The following is a 15310-nucleotide window of genomic DNA, read 5'->3' on the forward strand; positions in this document are numbered from 1 at the left end:
GGCCAAGATGCCAAAACTTTCTTTGCAACCTTTAGTTTTTTACATGAGAACTTTGAGTCCAGTTGTGTTTGCACGACCAATAAGTGGTAATTCTGCCTGACCCACAACAAAAAGGATCTGAGGATTGTATGTGATGTCATGTATGTACTCGGACAATAATTCTGAAATCTGAATGTTCCTGACACTGGGGCTTTGAATTAAAGGAGAGGTTGGATAGACCGGGACTGTTCTCCTTCGAGTGTAGGTGGATGAGGGGGACCTCAGAGATCTTGAAATCTTACGGTAATTCACCTTTTTCCCCAACATGTAACATCAGAGGACATAGATTTAAGTTGAGAGGGGAAAGATTTGAAAAGGACCTGAGGGGCATCATTTTCACCCAGAGGGCGGCGGGGCGAGTGGAACGAGCTGCCAGAGGAAGTGGTAAAGCCGGGGACTATTGTAATGTTTTAAGGACATTTACTCAGGTACAGATTCACAGGGATATGGGCTAAATGCAGGTGAATGGGACCAGTTGAAGTGGACAACTTGGGTATCAGGGTCGAGCTGGTCTGAAGGGTCGGTCTCTATTGATTACAACTATATGAGTCTCTGATATCAGTGACTGCACAATCTCTTCCATAGAAACCTCCAGCAGAAGAACAGGCCTTTCGGCCCTTTTAGTCTGTGCTGACCTATTATTTTATCCAGTTCCACTGACCTGCACCTAGAACATTGCCCTCTCATCCAGGTACCTGTCCAAAGTTTCATTAACTTTCAAAATCAAGCCGGCATTCAACACATCAGCTGGCAGGTGATGTACAGAAGACTGAGACAAATATTGTGACACCAGGTTCACAGGGGGAGAAGGTTTAACGATGATATATGGTACACTGAGACATATACTGTGACACTGAGTTCACAGCAGTGAGAATGTTTAACAGTAATGTACGTTAGACTTTGTCAGATACTGTGACACCATGTTCACCATGGTAGTAAGAAGGTTTAACGATGATGTGAAATGAACTGTGGTAGATAAAGTGACACCAGATTAACAGGGGGAGAATGTTTAACAATTATGTATGGGAGACTGACCACTTCAGCTGGCAGCTGGTTCCACTCTCCCACCACTCTCTGTGTGAAGATGTTCCTCCCAAATGTCCCTTTCAACATTTAACCTTTCATACTTGACCCATTCCCTCTGGTTCTTGTCTCACCTTAACTCAGTGGATAAAAAGCCTGCTTGCATTTGTTCCATCTACATCGCTCAGAATTCTGTGTTCATGTAAGCAGAGTGGTGCAGTGGAAGTGTGCTGGGCCCACATCCCAGAGGGGGATGGATCTAGATATTCTTTGGGTGTCATGGTTGGCTTAGCAGTTATCACAACTCTTTTCAACGCCAGCGATTGGGCCCAGGGTTCAAATCACATGCTGTCTGCAAGGAGTTTATACTGTGACAGATTATGCTATATTTTATATTGGTTAGAGATATGTTTTAAACGGAGATAAATTGTGGCAGGTTTTTTAGTGTAGGTCAAATACAAACACTTTAAAACTGATCTCATTTAAAATGCCAGAGCTCTGCTCAAGGCAGACAGTCCAGGCTCTGGGTGCCTTTGCAAAAACTTTGATGAATGGCTATAAGGATTTCACAAGTAGGTGTTAATTCGACCTGCTGTGGAGTGATGGATTATTGTTTTGGAAAGCAGCAGATGTACAAACTCAGAGGATTAGCTCCGGTGCCGCAGTTGGAGTGCAGTTGGCTGTTCCCAGAGGGTCATGTGGTTTTCTGTGTGTGTGTGTGTGTGTGTGTGTGTGTGTGTGTGTGTGTGTGTGAGAGAGAGAGAGAGAGAGAGAGAGAGAGAAAGAGAGAGAGAGTTGAGTTCTCTAGTTCTGCAGCAGCTGGGACTGGAACAGGACAAGGTGGCAGCTTGTGGAAAACCCCATTTTGAAGATGGGTTGGGAGTCCTGACTTCAGCCTGGTCAAAGCCCTTGTGGTCCACACAAGAGGAGATGTCTGGCTGGATAATGTTTCACTTCAAATAAGAGAAACACAAAAGGAACAGTGTGGTGACCTGTGTGATGATATGCTGCAGTACATCACTCGGCAACTAGGTGGCCTAGAGACAAGACACCCGGCCTAATGACATCCGACCACCAGGTGGACCCAGAGGGCCCATGGTATAAAGCCGAGGTCCTGACCGTGCTCTCTCTCTCTCTCTCTCTCTCTCTCTCTCTCTCTCTTTCTCTCTCTTTCTCTTCTCTCTCACCAAATTCTCAGTGGGGAAAAGGTTTAATGGTGATGTACAGTAAACTTTGGCAGATACTGCAACACCAGGTTCACAGTGGGGAGAAGTTTTAATGGTGATGTACAGAAGACTGAGACAAATATTGTGACACCAGGTTCACAGGGGGAGAAGGTTTAACAATTACGTATGTGAGACTGAGACAGATACTAAGATTATGGCTTCCCAACAGTGAGAGGTTTTAACAGTAATGTACGATAAACTATGATAGAATCTGTGACACCGATTTCAGAGTATGGAGAAGGTATAACAGTGATGTACAATAAACTGCAGCAGATACGATACCGGGTTCACAGTGGGGAGAAGGTTAATAGTGATGGATGGTAGATTGAGATAGATACTGTGGCACCGGGTTCACAATGGAAATAAGGATTAAAGGTCACAGTGGTGAGAATATTTAACGGTGATGTACGGAAGACTGAGGCGGATACTGTGACACTGGATTCACAATGGGGAGGAAGATTATCAGTGGTGTACGCTAAACTGTGGAAGATACTGTGACACCGAATTCACATTTGTGTAAAGGTTTAACAGTGATGTACAGTAAACTGTGGCAGATACTGTTACACCAGGTTCACAGTGGAGGAGAAAGTTTAACATTGATGTACTATAGACTGAGGCAGAAACTATGAGACAGGATTCACATTTTATGAGAAGGTTTAACAATGATGTACGATTAACTGTGTCAGATACTTTGACATCAGGTTCATTTTGGGGAGAAGGTTTAATGGTGATGTATGGTAGAGGGAGGCAGATACTGTGACACCAGGCTCATTGTATTGTTCATTTATCTTAATTACTACATCTAATTTATATGCTCCATTTTTTTGTGGTAACTTCCAAACATTCCATAAACTTCATTTCTAATCAGATTTTGTTCATTTAAATAGTCACCACTAAAAGCCCAAATTGTTTGATCTCTTAAGTACACAGCACAAAATTAAATTCTTAACCTGGGTTTGGTTCAACGGCACTTCAGTCTGCCTCATTATTTTTTCAGCCCCCTCGTTTTGTGCTTTCTGCTTTGCCCAGCTGTTTTGCCAAATGGATATCCAATTCTGTCTTCTCAGCTTGACCCAATGTCTCCTCTGTAAACTTAAACAAACCAAGGAGACATAAGTTAAAATTTTCACATTGGCATTTTCAAACACAAAACTGACGCTGTGACTTGCAGTTTCATATCATAATCCCACTTGCTAAACTTGCAAGCAACTGCAACACATCCGACAGCTGGAAAATTGCAAGCGAACTGCTTGGTTAAAGCAAAGATTCCACCCAGTCACCCCATTAAAGTTCACAACAGATAGCAACCTGAAAGTTAAATACAAAGATCTGTATCAGGAAGATTAATGGGCTTTAAAAAATAATCATTTCCACTATTGAAAGAAAACTCCTCTGGGAACACCAGGCTCTTGTTGAACATTTCCTGTTGTATTCCTCAAAATGGTTTGAATCTTAATTTCAAGCAGAGTCATTTGGTGAGATTGTTGGTCCAGAACAAACCCTGCCCTCACATACCCTTAAATACCTGCAAAGTCCTGATTCAGCTCTGCTCCATGCAAAAGCTATCAGAGCTTTTCTGAAGAGATAACAGACTTCAGATGCTGGTACATTGAGTCAAAAAAAACACAAATGCTTCCCTGAACAACACACCTCTCTCTGAAAATCAACAAGAACATTCCTGAACAGTAATTATTTACCTTTCTAGCACCAAACCTGGTGAACTTTATATATGTTCAATTCTGTGCACAGTATAAGAATGACCTGCATCCAGTGAACATGGAGGAATGAGAAATGAGATTGGACTGTGAACCAAAGAACTTTTCTGAACTTACACACACATTACACACAGGTGCACTTAGAATTAGAAGGGGGGTAAGTTTGGTAAAGTAAGTTAAAGTAGTAAAATAGTGATAAGTTAAAGTGTAAATCCGTGTTCATGTTGAAAGATAATTAAAATCAGCTTTTGTTTTAGTCACCATTTGTCTTGGTGAATATCTATTGCTGCTGTGTTTTGGGATCCTGTGGTCTCGTAACACAGCACCAAGCTTCAGAACAACCCTCATTCTTTAGTTTATGATAATAGTCCATTAATGGGTCCCAGCATCTTTTGAAAATTATGAATTGACTCTTCAATAATTTTTGTCAATATCAACAAGACATAATATCATTTCACTGTTGTGTTTGTGTCGTTGGAGAATTCCCTTTCCTTTCAATCAGAATTCGAGTTTTGGGTGCCGTATTTGAGAAAAGATGTGCTGGTGTTGGAGAAGGTCAGCGATGATTTACTGGAATGATATCAGGAATGAAAGGGTTAGTGTATGAGGAACAATTGTCGACTCTTCGACTGTACAAGTTGGAGTACAGAAGGATAAGGGGGACCTCAGAGGCATTTCAAATGCTGGAAGGCTTGGACAGAGTACATATGGCAAAGATATTTCCCATGGTAGGGGATTCTAGGACAGGAGAGCATAATTACAGGATAAAAGGGTGTCAATTTAAAACAAATGTGAAAAAGTTGATTTTGTCAGTGGGTCATTGATCTGTGGAATTGAGGTCATTGGGAGTATTTAAGGTAGAGATTGACAGGTATTTGATTCGTCAAGGAATCAAGGGTAATGGGGAGAAAGCTGGGGAGTGGCGGTGAGTGGAAGAATAGTAGAACAGACTCGACGGTCCAACTTATGCTCCTATATCTTGTGATCTATATCCTGCTGGAGACCTAGACAACCCTCCTCTTGTATTCCATTCTCAGAAAACAGTCTGCATCATGAGTTTATGTGATGTGAACCTATTTCCGATTGAATTCCATGTTAAGTGACCCAATGCAAATTCTGCATTGAGAGGACTGCAGCTTCCAAATTTTAAAAATTGTTATCGAGCAGCTCAAATGAGATTTCTTGCTTCTTTTTTTTGAAAGGGTTAAAATAGAATCAAATAAAATAGGAGAGGGAAAAACAGAATAATTTATATCCATGGGAATCGAAATTAATGGTTGGTGATAAAGATACACAATTGTTGAAACATTTGATTAATCTATGAAATAAAATAAATGATGAAATTGGTGTAAGTTGATGTACATCACCCAGAATGGCTTTGATTCAAAATTCTCTTATCTTTTTCAAAGGATCATCAATTTCTGGATTGCTGGTTTCGTAAGGGGATTATAAATGTTGAAGATTGTCATGAAAGGGGTCAATTAATGTCATTTGAGCAACTGAGAAAGAAATATCGTATAACTCATAGCAATCTTTTTTGCTACTTTCAACTAAGAGCATATTTGAAGGATAAGTTGGGAATAACCATGTTGTACTGAAATAGAAATTCCTTATAAAGAGGAATTGTTAAAAAATGTACTTCGATGATGGAACTTTTAAATGAAGAGTTCATATGTCTGGACAAATGTGGGCAATGGTTCTGAATATTGTAATTGATTGGCAAATATGGGCAGATCTATATAAGGATCTTAATGTAAGATAAAAATTAGTTCAGTATAATTGTTTTTACATCAGTCATGTAGCAGATGTCAGGAAGGATTTTATCTGAAAGCTGCACCTGGAGTCAGGTGACTCAGGCAGTTGGATTTGAAAAGCTCCTCAGGAAGCTGATTTCCAATAGAGATCACGTGATCCAGGGGAGTTGTAAAAAATCACTTCAACTCAGCAGTCTGGAATTATTGACCAGAGTTCCACACTGCAGCAGTGAGGAAGGAATTCACAACTGGTTTTACTTCTACAGTTACTTCTTACACCAGCGAAATTGAATAGAATAAAATCAGAATTATCAGATTAATGTTTTCGGTGTGGTGAAGATGTCACAACTTTATTGCATTCGACTTAGCTTGAGATCTTCGAACTTAGATATGATATCTTTTTGGGGAGAATTACAAATCTTTTGGAACATGTTACAGGAGATGTTTTTCTGTAAAATCCAACCTTATTTGTATTAGGAAATATTGAAGGAACAAGGCCCAAATTAAAATTATTAATATATAAATTGAAATTTGTTAAATTAACATTAGCTGTGATGAGGAAATGTATTGAACTTACTTGGAAATCAGATATATTTTTAGGGATGCCAAGATGACATGCAAAAATTCAAAGTTGTATTCCTTTGGAAAAAATTGCATATAGCTTGAGTAATATATACTCTATGCTTTTGTAAATTTGGCACATGAATATTCAAATATTAAGCGTTAATTTGTAATAATGCCCTTTCCATCCCTCTAGACATGTGAGATTCTCCTCTACATTGAAAATTTGTTATTTAGATTTGTTAGATTTCTTCACCACCGCGAATGTTGGAAAAGCGGAGGACTAGTGCAGGGCAGCAGAAAACAGAAAGACCACACCACACCAACATCTGAGAAGCAGAAAATTCAATCCACAGGTCAGTGACCAAGGAAGCAGATCAGTGAGGGGTTCTGCAGCTGAAGGACCCACATAGGTGGCAGGCTGTTGGTTACTTGAGGAGAGGAACCCACGCAGGCTGTGGGCCTCTGTACAAATCAGTCAAGAAACTAACACCAGACCGTGGACTGCTAGAGACTGGTTCAAAACTGGCTACAAGGGTGTCAGGTATCAGATCTGGGATACGAGTGGGTGCTGAATGGTTCCTTATCATGTCAGAGTTCAAAAACTAGAGCTCGCATTGCCAATGACTTGGATTGGTCTGTGAGCACTGAAAGAGAATCCACAGACCCTCAGTAACTTGGCCCAGGGTTCGGGGTGACAGGGGTGGGGGAGCACTCAGTCTTTCTCTGACCGCAAGAGGCATTTCAGGCAATTTCTTTCAATGGCGAATCTGTCTGCCTTACAGTAGGAAAAAAGCAATTTTGTGTGATGTTACACTTTTTAATTACATAACAGTAAATTGTCTCCTGAAATAGAGATAGAGGTTAAAGTTTCAAACTATTACAAACTACACTCACCAGAGCTAACTGGATTATACCTCTTCCCACTTTTTGTTTGCAAGGACACTATTGATTTTATCACAACTCCTCTGCTTCATCTGTCCTCTGACAGATTATATATTTTACATGGTATATTGATATAATTTTGAAAGAGATGGATTATCGGAGTCATGTAGGTCACAAACAAACACAAACACTTCACAAAACAGCTATTATTTAAAATGCAATGCAAGAGCTTTGTTGAGAGTGAGTCATGCAAGCGCCGAGAACCTTTGCAAATACAGAACAAGGAGACTGTTTTGCTAAATAATTTCAAAAGCAGGTGTAAATGGATTATTATTTTTTAAAGCAAGAGATGATTGGACTCAAAAGTTTGGGTCCAGTGCAGTCATCCGGCTGTTACCAGTTTGCTGTTCTAATAAGATCATGCGGTTTTGCAAGCAGAGAGGAGAGACCAAATAGGCTTTTTCTAAAAGAGAGAGAGAGAGAGAGAGAGAGAGAAAGAGAGAGAGAGAGAGATGGCAAGCTGGCATCTTGTTGAAAACACATTTTGAAGACGGGTTGTGAAACTTTGTGGTCCATACAAGAGGAAATGGCTGGCTAGAAATGATGTTTCACCTGAAATAAGGGAAACAAAAGGAACTCAATGGTGTCCTGCAGAAGAGGTTATCATTTGGAAAACCCTGATTGTGAAAGTTTTTTTGGCAAGACACCAAAGTGGCTGATCAGAGGGAATCAGTTTTTGTGTGTCCAATGAGCAAGAAAACCCTCTCTGAAACCAACATGAGCCTTCCTGGAGGCTTTTAAGAACCAGAGCTTGGTGAAAAGTCATAAATGTTGCATTCTGTGGACAGTATGAGAATTGATAGTTATCGGTGAACTTGGAGGAGTGTCAAAGAACTTTATACACATTAAATACACCGGAACTTAGAATTAGAAGGGGACAAGGTAAGGCAATTCAGTTAATAGTGATAAGTTAAAGTTTGATCCTGTTTTTTTTTGTTTATAGAAAATTAAAAACAACATTTGTTTTAGTATCCATTTGTCTTGGTGATTTCCTATTGCTGCAAGGTTTTGGGGTCCTCTGGACCCGTAACAGTCCCAAGATGAGGTCTTCTACTCCAGGACACCCAAAATGTCTTATTTCATCAATAAATGCAAATTTCCCCCAAATTGTCTTTGATAAAGTTTGTACCCATATCTCCAAATCTCTTCTGTCCTTACCCCACCTCCTCTCCAGCAGAACAAGGACAGGATCCCTCAGGTTTCTCACTTACCACCCATCAGCTGCCACATCTGACACGTTATCCTTGAACATTTCCAACTTCAGCATCATCCTCAAACCTGCTACATCTAAACCGCTCCACTCATATCCTTTTTTCACAGGGGCACGTCTTTCTGTGACTCTCTCGATGGCACTTACCTCTCCACCCACCACCACCTGATACACTCCCCATTGAAACTGGAGAAATTGCCAAACCTGTCCCTTCCTATTCTCTCACCTCCATCCAAGGCCACAATCAGACCTTCCAGTTGAGGCAGTGTTTCATATGCATCCCATCCAACTTAATCTCCTACATTTGGTCGAGTCAGTTGACCTCAATATCAGCAAGACCAAATACAGACTAGGTGGCCATTTTGCTAAACACCTGCACTATGTGGATCTAAACTTGAGCTTCCAGTGACCTACCATATCAATTCTCGAACCCTTCCCACAACATGTCTGTTGGCCCCATCCCTCACCAGGGTGAGGGCAAACAATCTTAAAGAAAACACATTATATTCCTCCTGGGCAGCCTTAAACTCTATAGAATGAAAACAAATATTTCTAATTTAAGCAGCCACTCACCTCTGTCTGATTTCACATTTCCATCTCTTGATCTACTGCCCATTTGAATATAATTACTCCTTTAAGGTAGAAGAGTTGACAGTGGTGTTTTCCCCATAAAGTTTGCCATTGAACAACTGGCAAAATTAAGCGGCAGTTATTGCAAAATGAATGGTGTTATTGTTCAAAATCTGTGTATGATCGAAAGTATTCTTGGACTGAATAGACATCTGGGCCATATGGCTATTGAAGAAAAATCTGTACTTGATTGTACATCCGAAAGTACAATGACTACTTCAATCCACTAAAGATTGTTAAAGAGCAAGAATAGACAATACAATCACATAAAATTCCCATAAATACAGCACAAGTATTACTACATAAAACAATCACTCCTCCTTATTGGTCAGAAGCACCTACACTTCCCAAAGAGGCTGAGGAGGTCAAGGCCAACGACTTTCATCCTGAGATTTTACAGGAGCGCAGTTGAGTCTCCTGTCTGGCTGCATCATTGGATGGTCCAGTAGCTGTAAAGCATCAGATAGGAATGATGCAGAGTTTTGAGGATCACTGGGGTCTCTCTTTCCTTTGTAGATGACATTTACTGAGAGTGTTGTTCAAATAGGGCTCAAGGAATTGTTAAAAGACCGTTTCCACCCAGTGCACAGCATCTTTAATCATGTCCATCATCAAAATCAGGACTGCCAGGCTGGGGAATAGCTTCTTCTCACAGGATGTGAGATGGATGAAAAGTATCCTGTAAGTGAGATAGTTACCCCAAATATTTATATATGTAGGGGCTACTTCGATAGAGCTATGAAAGCAACACACACACACCAGGTTAGTCAACACAAGACTGTTTTATTCACACTTTGCAGGCTTCTTTTATTTACCATGTGTCCTGGCTCCATGGGAGAAGGTGGGACATCATTATGAGTTTGTTGCCGATCCACGGAACCACAGGTTTAAATTAAGCCCTCTTAGTGTCCCGTGCCTTCCGGCAGGAGAATCCACAGATCAGCGTGCCATTCCTCGGCATGCAGCACCACGCGAGGGTGGTCAATTAAATGGATGAGTATCCAGTTCTCTGTCTTATGATTTCACGCACCCGCCAAAGAACATTGCCCACTCGGCCCACTAGACAGCTGCTACACCAACCCACCCCCCAGAACTGTCACCAGAAACTAAAACACCAGTTGCTGTTCTCCCTGCACCGCAATCAGATAGCATTAATCCTAACGGACTTAGCTTAGTTATCTGATTGTCCTGTCCTTCCTTAGGACTATTTCCCTTGCTACTCACACCTCCCATACTAAAAGGTAAGTAAAAGTCCTCTTACCAGGATCCAGTAGCTATTCCTAGCGTGCTTCCTTAACGTCCTCCCGTCGTTTGTTCTCAATGCCTCTTCTCAGATATCATGTCATTGTCCTTCTTCACACCTTCCCAACCCTCAGGACTTACTAACTCTTATATGCAGAACTTGCTAATTCTGTCTAAGGCTTACTAATTACATATGCGGAACTTGCTGACTCTCTCTAAGGCTAGAAGACCCTTATCTTATTCAGACAAACTTTACTTCCTACATTCTATTATCTACCCTTATCCTATTCATACTGGCTTTATTCATTACACATATATCCATACTAGCTTTCTTCATCTCTCATATTTTCATATTAGTTTTATTCATCTTTCACAATCCTCACTTTTCTTTTAGCTACACTTCGTGAATTCTCAACTGGAATGTATTACTTGTAAACCTGGTCTTTTTCCCAGCGAGTCAGTAAACGAACTGCAGTCTCAGCATCATCAGACAGAATTTGGGAAACATACATCCTTTGGGTTATAGTGATCTGACGAGGGGTCCGTTGAATTAAATACTGCACACATGTCTTTAAGCAGGGGAGCACCATAATGGCCAGAATAGCGAGTCCAGCTGCTATAAGGGCTGTGGGTATCAGACTCCAGTTACCAATAAAAAGTCTAGTCCATCCCACACCGGACCAAGGTTGCCAAGTCTGAACCTGGGCATGGGAAGATTTTTGAACTCCTGAAGAAGTGTTTTTAACCGCCTGACTGTTGTGAGCATTGTCATTAACCTGTCTTTCACAAACGTTGCCTTCAGCAGCCAACGAGTAATCGAGAGCCAGGCGGTTTTGTTGAACTGTGGCTCGTATCTGTCATCTTTCTTCAGCCCATAAATGCAGGCCATCGCTGTCTGTTCGGTGATGATCTCCAAGGCTGCCTGGAGTCTGATTAAACGATTTAAATGCCAAGCAGCTCTGGTGTTCTGGAACAGCTAAAGTCATTTACAACTGGAACTCCCCTTACAGTGGTGGTTCTTAACATTCCGAATGTCTCTGTGACCCAAAGGATGATTTACAGGAGACCAAGTTGGGGAGGGGTGTTTCTTGTCACTTAACCTGTGAGTTGCAGCCTGTCTGTGAACATTAGCATATGTATTCACTCTATCTCTGCTACATGTACAATCCTGATTAACATTCTGTCTGTCCTTGTCCCACCATCTTCTTTGTGCTATCTCTTTAAAACTCCTCTTTTTAATACCTGTAGAGGCCAAAATACAAATCAAATCTACTCCCCTAGGGCTGTTCTGTTCCCCTGGTCCATGTTGGGATCCTATATTATCCCATACCCCACTATGACTATACTCTATACCTGCGCCCTGTCTACATTCTAAAGGTAAATATTTGTCACCTCTGCTGTCCCTGTTCCAGGAGGACTTAATACATTGTGATCAATTTGGTGATTTCCCAAGAATTGGGAACCAACAAGTAAACAAAACAACAAATCGTAAAAACAGCATTACAGCACTTTTTCCCGGCGTAGTGTAACTTTCAGATCAGAAGGATGAAGGACTGCACTCCAGGTGGAGGGTAGATTATCAATGTCGTTAGTCTGTGGTTCAGCAGCTCGTTTAATTTGTTGGATGTGGCTCCATCCCTTTTCTTTCGTTCGCTCGGCAGTGTCTGTAATCAAAAGTACACAATAGGGGCCATCCCAGACAGGTTTTAGTTGGTGATCTTGCCATGCTTTTACATATACCCAATCACCAGGTTTAATAGAATAAAACCCAGGGGTGGGTTTTGAGCTAATAAACCCTTCCGTGTTAATTTGCATAGAGAGGCAGAAAGTCCCTTTAAATATTTGGATATGTACTGGTCGTTAGCCTCAGGGGTAGGGGTATTAATGTGGAATCCCATGTAAGGAAGACCAAACATCATCTCATATGCTGAGACAGCAAGATCCTTATGAGGGGCTGTGCAAGTCCTGATTAAAGCTAAGGGTAAGCATTTAATCCAGGAGAGACCAGTTTCCTCATGAAGTCGAGTGAGCTGATTTTTCAAGGTCTGATTCATTCATTCAACATGGCCTGAGCTCTGGGGGTGCCATGGGGTATGTAGCTGCCAATCTATTCCCAGTTTTTTACACACACCCTGGAGTACCTGAGAGGTAAAGTGTGTACCTCAATCTGAGTCAATGGTTTGAATCATACCATAATCACAGACTCCAGTAGTATCTTGATAACAGAGCTGGCACACAGCCCCTACCCTTTTCTTGCTGTCCATCCACGACTTCCTTGACTGCCTGCATCAAAATCTTAGCCTTTCCTTTCAGTTTATCCTCTGACCTCTGGACATAAGCCCTTTTTACGATCTGTAAAAGCTGTGTTATTCCCTGTTCATGGCAATTCTCAGTCTTCTGCAATTTCCTTCTAATGTCTGGGGCTGAATTTGTAACAAAGCCCATTAATACCAATTGTTCACCCACTGGGGATTCTATATCCAGACCCCCATATTGCTCTATGGCCGTACGTAATCTATTCAGAAATGCAGAGGGGGTCTCCTCGGGACCTTGGGGAACCTCAAATGCTTTCTTAAAATTCTGTCCCTTTGGAACAGATTCCTTGATTCCTTTTATCAGATTAACCCTATATTCCTCCATTAATGTGCAACCATCATTAGTATTCTTATCCCAATTTGGTTTTGCCAGGGGGAATTTAAGTTCCCCAGGTATCACCTCTGGTCCCCCTTGGTGTTCCCTATCCCAGACTCTAATCCCTGCCTGGCGAATCATTCCACGTTCATCCAAAGTGAACAGAGCCCTAAAGATCGATGTTAACACATCCCATGTATATATATTTGGTCCCAAAAATTGATCTAATTGTTCGGCACATCCCTGAGGATCCTCTATCAGTGAGGTCATTTCTCTCTTAAAGTTATGCACCTCCGTACTAGTCAGGGGCACATTTACGAAACCGAGACCCCCTCCCATGGGAACTTCCCGTAAAGGTCTCATCCAGTTAATTTCTGGCTTATCCTCTCCTTTATAATGTCTAGATTCCTGCTCTCCGGGAAATGAATCAAAGGGTTCTGCCCTTCCCTCCCGGAGGGTCACACACTGTTTTGAATCAAAGTCTCCTCCCTCTCTTGTCAATTGAGGTGGTAATCTAGTACTTTGTGAACGGGTCATCATACCACCCCTACTTCCTTCTCCTTTCTTTAGCTGTGGGGAGGAGGGGAAGGTGAAGAAGGGTAGAGCAGAGGAGAGAGGGGAAAGATAGGAGCCGGCATAGGAGGAGCATAAGGTGGAGGAAGAGAACGTAACCCCTTACATTCTTCTGCCTCCTGGATAAGTTTGCGATTAGGCAATCCTGCCTGACTACGTGCTGTTTCTGTGAACGGAGGACCAGGGGGTATCCTGTCTGTGTCCCATCATGTCATTGTTCTTATTCACAAACCTGCCTTTGTCCTTATTCACACCTTCCCAACCCTCAGGGCTTTAACTCTGATATGCAGAACTTGCTAATTCTGTCTAAGGCTTACTAATTACATATGCCCGGAACTTGCTGACTCTCTCTAAGGCTAGAAGACACTTATCTTATTCAGACAAACTTTACTTCCTGCATTCTATTATCTACCCTTATCCTATTCATCCTGGCTTTATTCATTACACATATATCCATACTGGCTTTTTTCATCTCTCATATTTTCATATTAGTTTTACTCATCTCTCACACGATGGTGAACCAGAGCTCCAAGGGTGGTGGCCGTCCTCTGGGTCGATCCCCAATACTGTCCCCTGTCACCCACCAGGCCTATCCCCAAAGCCCCCATTTCCCACCAGGCCTGTCCCCAAACTCCTCCTCTGTTGAGATCATCTCCAAAACCCTGTTCACCACCGGGCCTGTCAACAAAGACCCTCTCCCCCACCGATCCCATCCCCATAGCCTCTGTCCCCCATTGGGCCCTTCCCCAATGCTCTGCCTATTGCTTGGACCAGTGCTCCTGCCTCCCACCAGGGCGTTCAACAAGCCCCTCTCCCCCAACATGCCCAGCCCAATGTCCCCGTCCGCACCCCCACCCCAATTGGCCTATACCCAAAGGCCCATCGCCCATCAGGTCTGTCCACCCACCAGACCCGTTCCCTCACTGGGACCCTCTCCAATTGATCACCCATCACAACTATTGTTGGAACCAAGGGGTTAAGTAATCATAGAAAATATGCCTATGTACTATTCGTTATGTATTCATTAATCCAGTACGATATAACAATTTACTATTTACTTCAATTATACTGTTTAAGGGAAATATTAATGCAATTAAGTAACAGCCACAGTATGTAGAAAAGTTGGCTGATTATAGTATGTGGAGAATTTGCTGCCTCCAAATACAAAGACAGAAAATGTATGAACCAATTTAGAAGGAATGCTAAGACATGAGGAGGTGTTGAGTAGAAGAGAAGACGATGACCAGACGAGAACAAAGAAATAATTAGAAATATCTGGGGTATGAATTGATTTCTGATCAAGCCAACAGGATGCTCTGGCCTTGAGGATTAAGATGGGAGGTCTACACCATCGATAATTGCAGAGCAGGAAACTGCTTGAGATAAATCTTATGCAAGGAGATTATCAAAGAAAGCCAACTTTTGTTCAGTGTAATAATGTTGATCTATATAAACAGAAGAGACTGGACAGTAGGGGTCAGTCTTGGGGAATAGCTCACTGTGCAGGTGACCTTTGAACTAACAACTGAACCAGAGCTCTGTTAAGCTTTATTCTTGTGCTGTGTAATAAACTGATTGTTGAACCGAATACCTTCTCCTATCACTTTATTTAATGAACACGCTGGACTCAGATGACACATAGACTAAATTAAGTGTAGGGTAAAGCCAGAGTCCGACACTACCCCACCCCAGTTCTTGAACCTCCCCTTCCCCCACCTATAGGCCTTAGAATCTGAGCTGCTCCTGGGACCCCCAGACAGT

At 41.9% G+C, this 15310-nt stretch overlaps 1 long non-coding RNA gene across 1 annotated transcript in view; it reads right to left on the minus strand.

The window, feature by feature from the left end:
- Window positions 1-2240: 2240 nt before the first annotated feature.
- LOC138745774 (uncharacterized) overlaps window positions 2241-15310 on the minus strand; it is a 58542-nt gene continuing 45472 nt past the window's right edge. Inside the window, exon 3 of the long non-coding RNA XR_011346503.1 lies at window positions 2241-3380. This is a non-coding gene — a long non-coding RNA (uncharacterized lncRNA). The remainder of the gene's footprint in view (window positions 3381-15310) is intronic.

Source organism: Narcine bancroftii, chromosome 11 (assembly GCF_036971445.1).
Source record: "Narcine bancroftii isolate sNarBan1 chromosome 11, sNarBan1.hap1, whole genome shotgun sequence".
Classification (NCBI taxonomy): Eukaryota; Metazoa; Chordata; class Chondrichthyes; order Torpediniformes; family Narcinidae; genus Narcine; species Narcine bancroftii.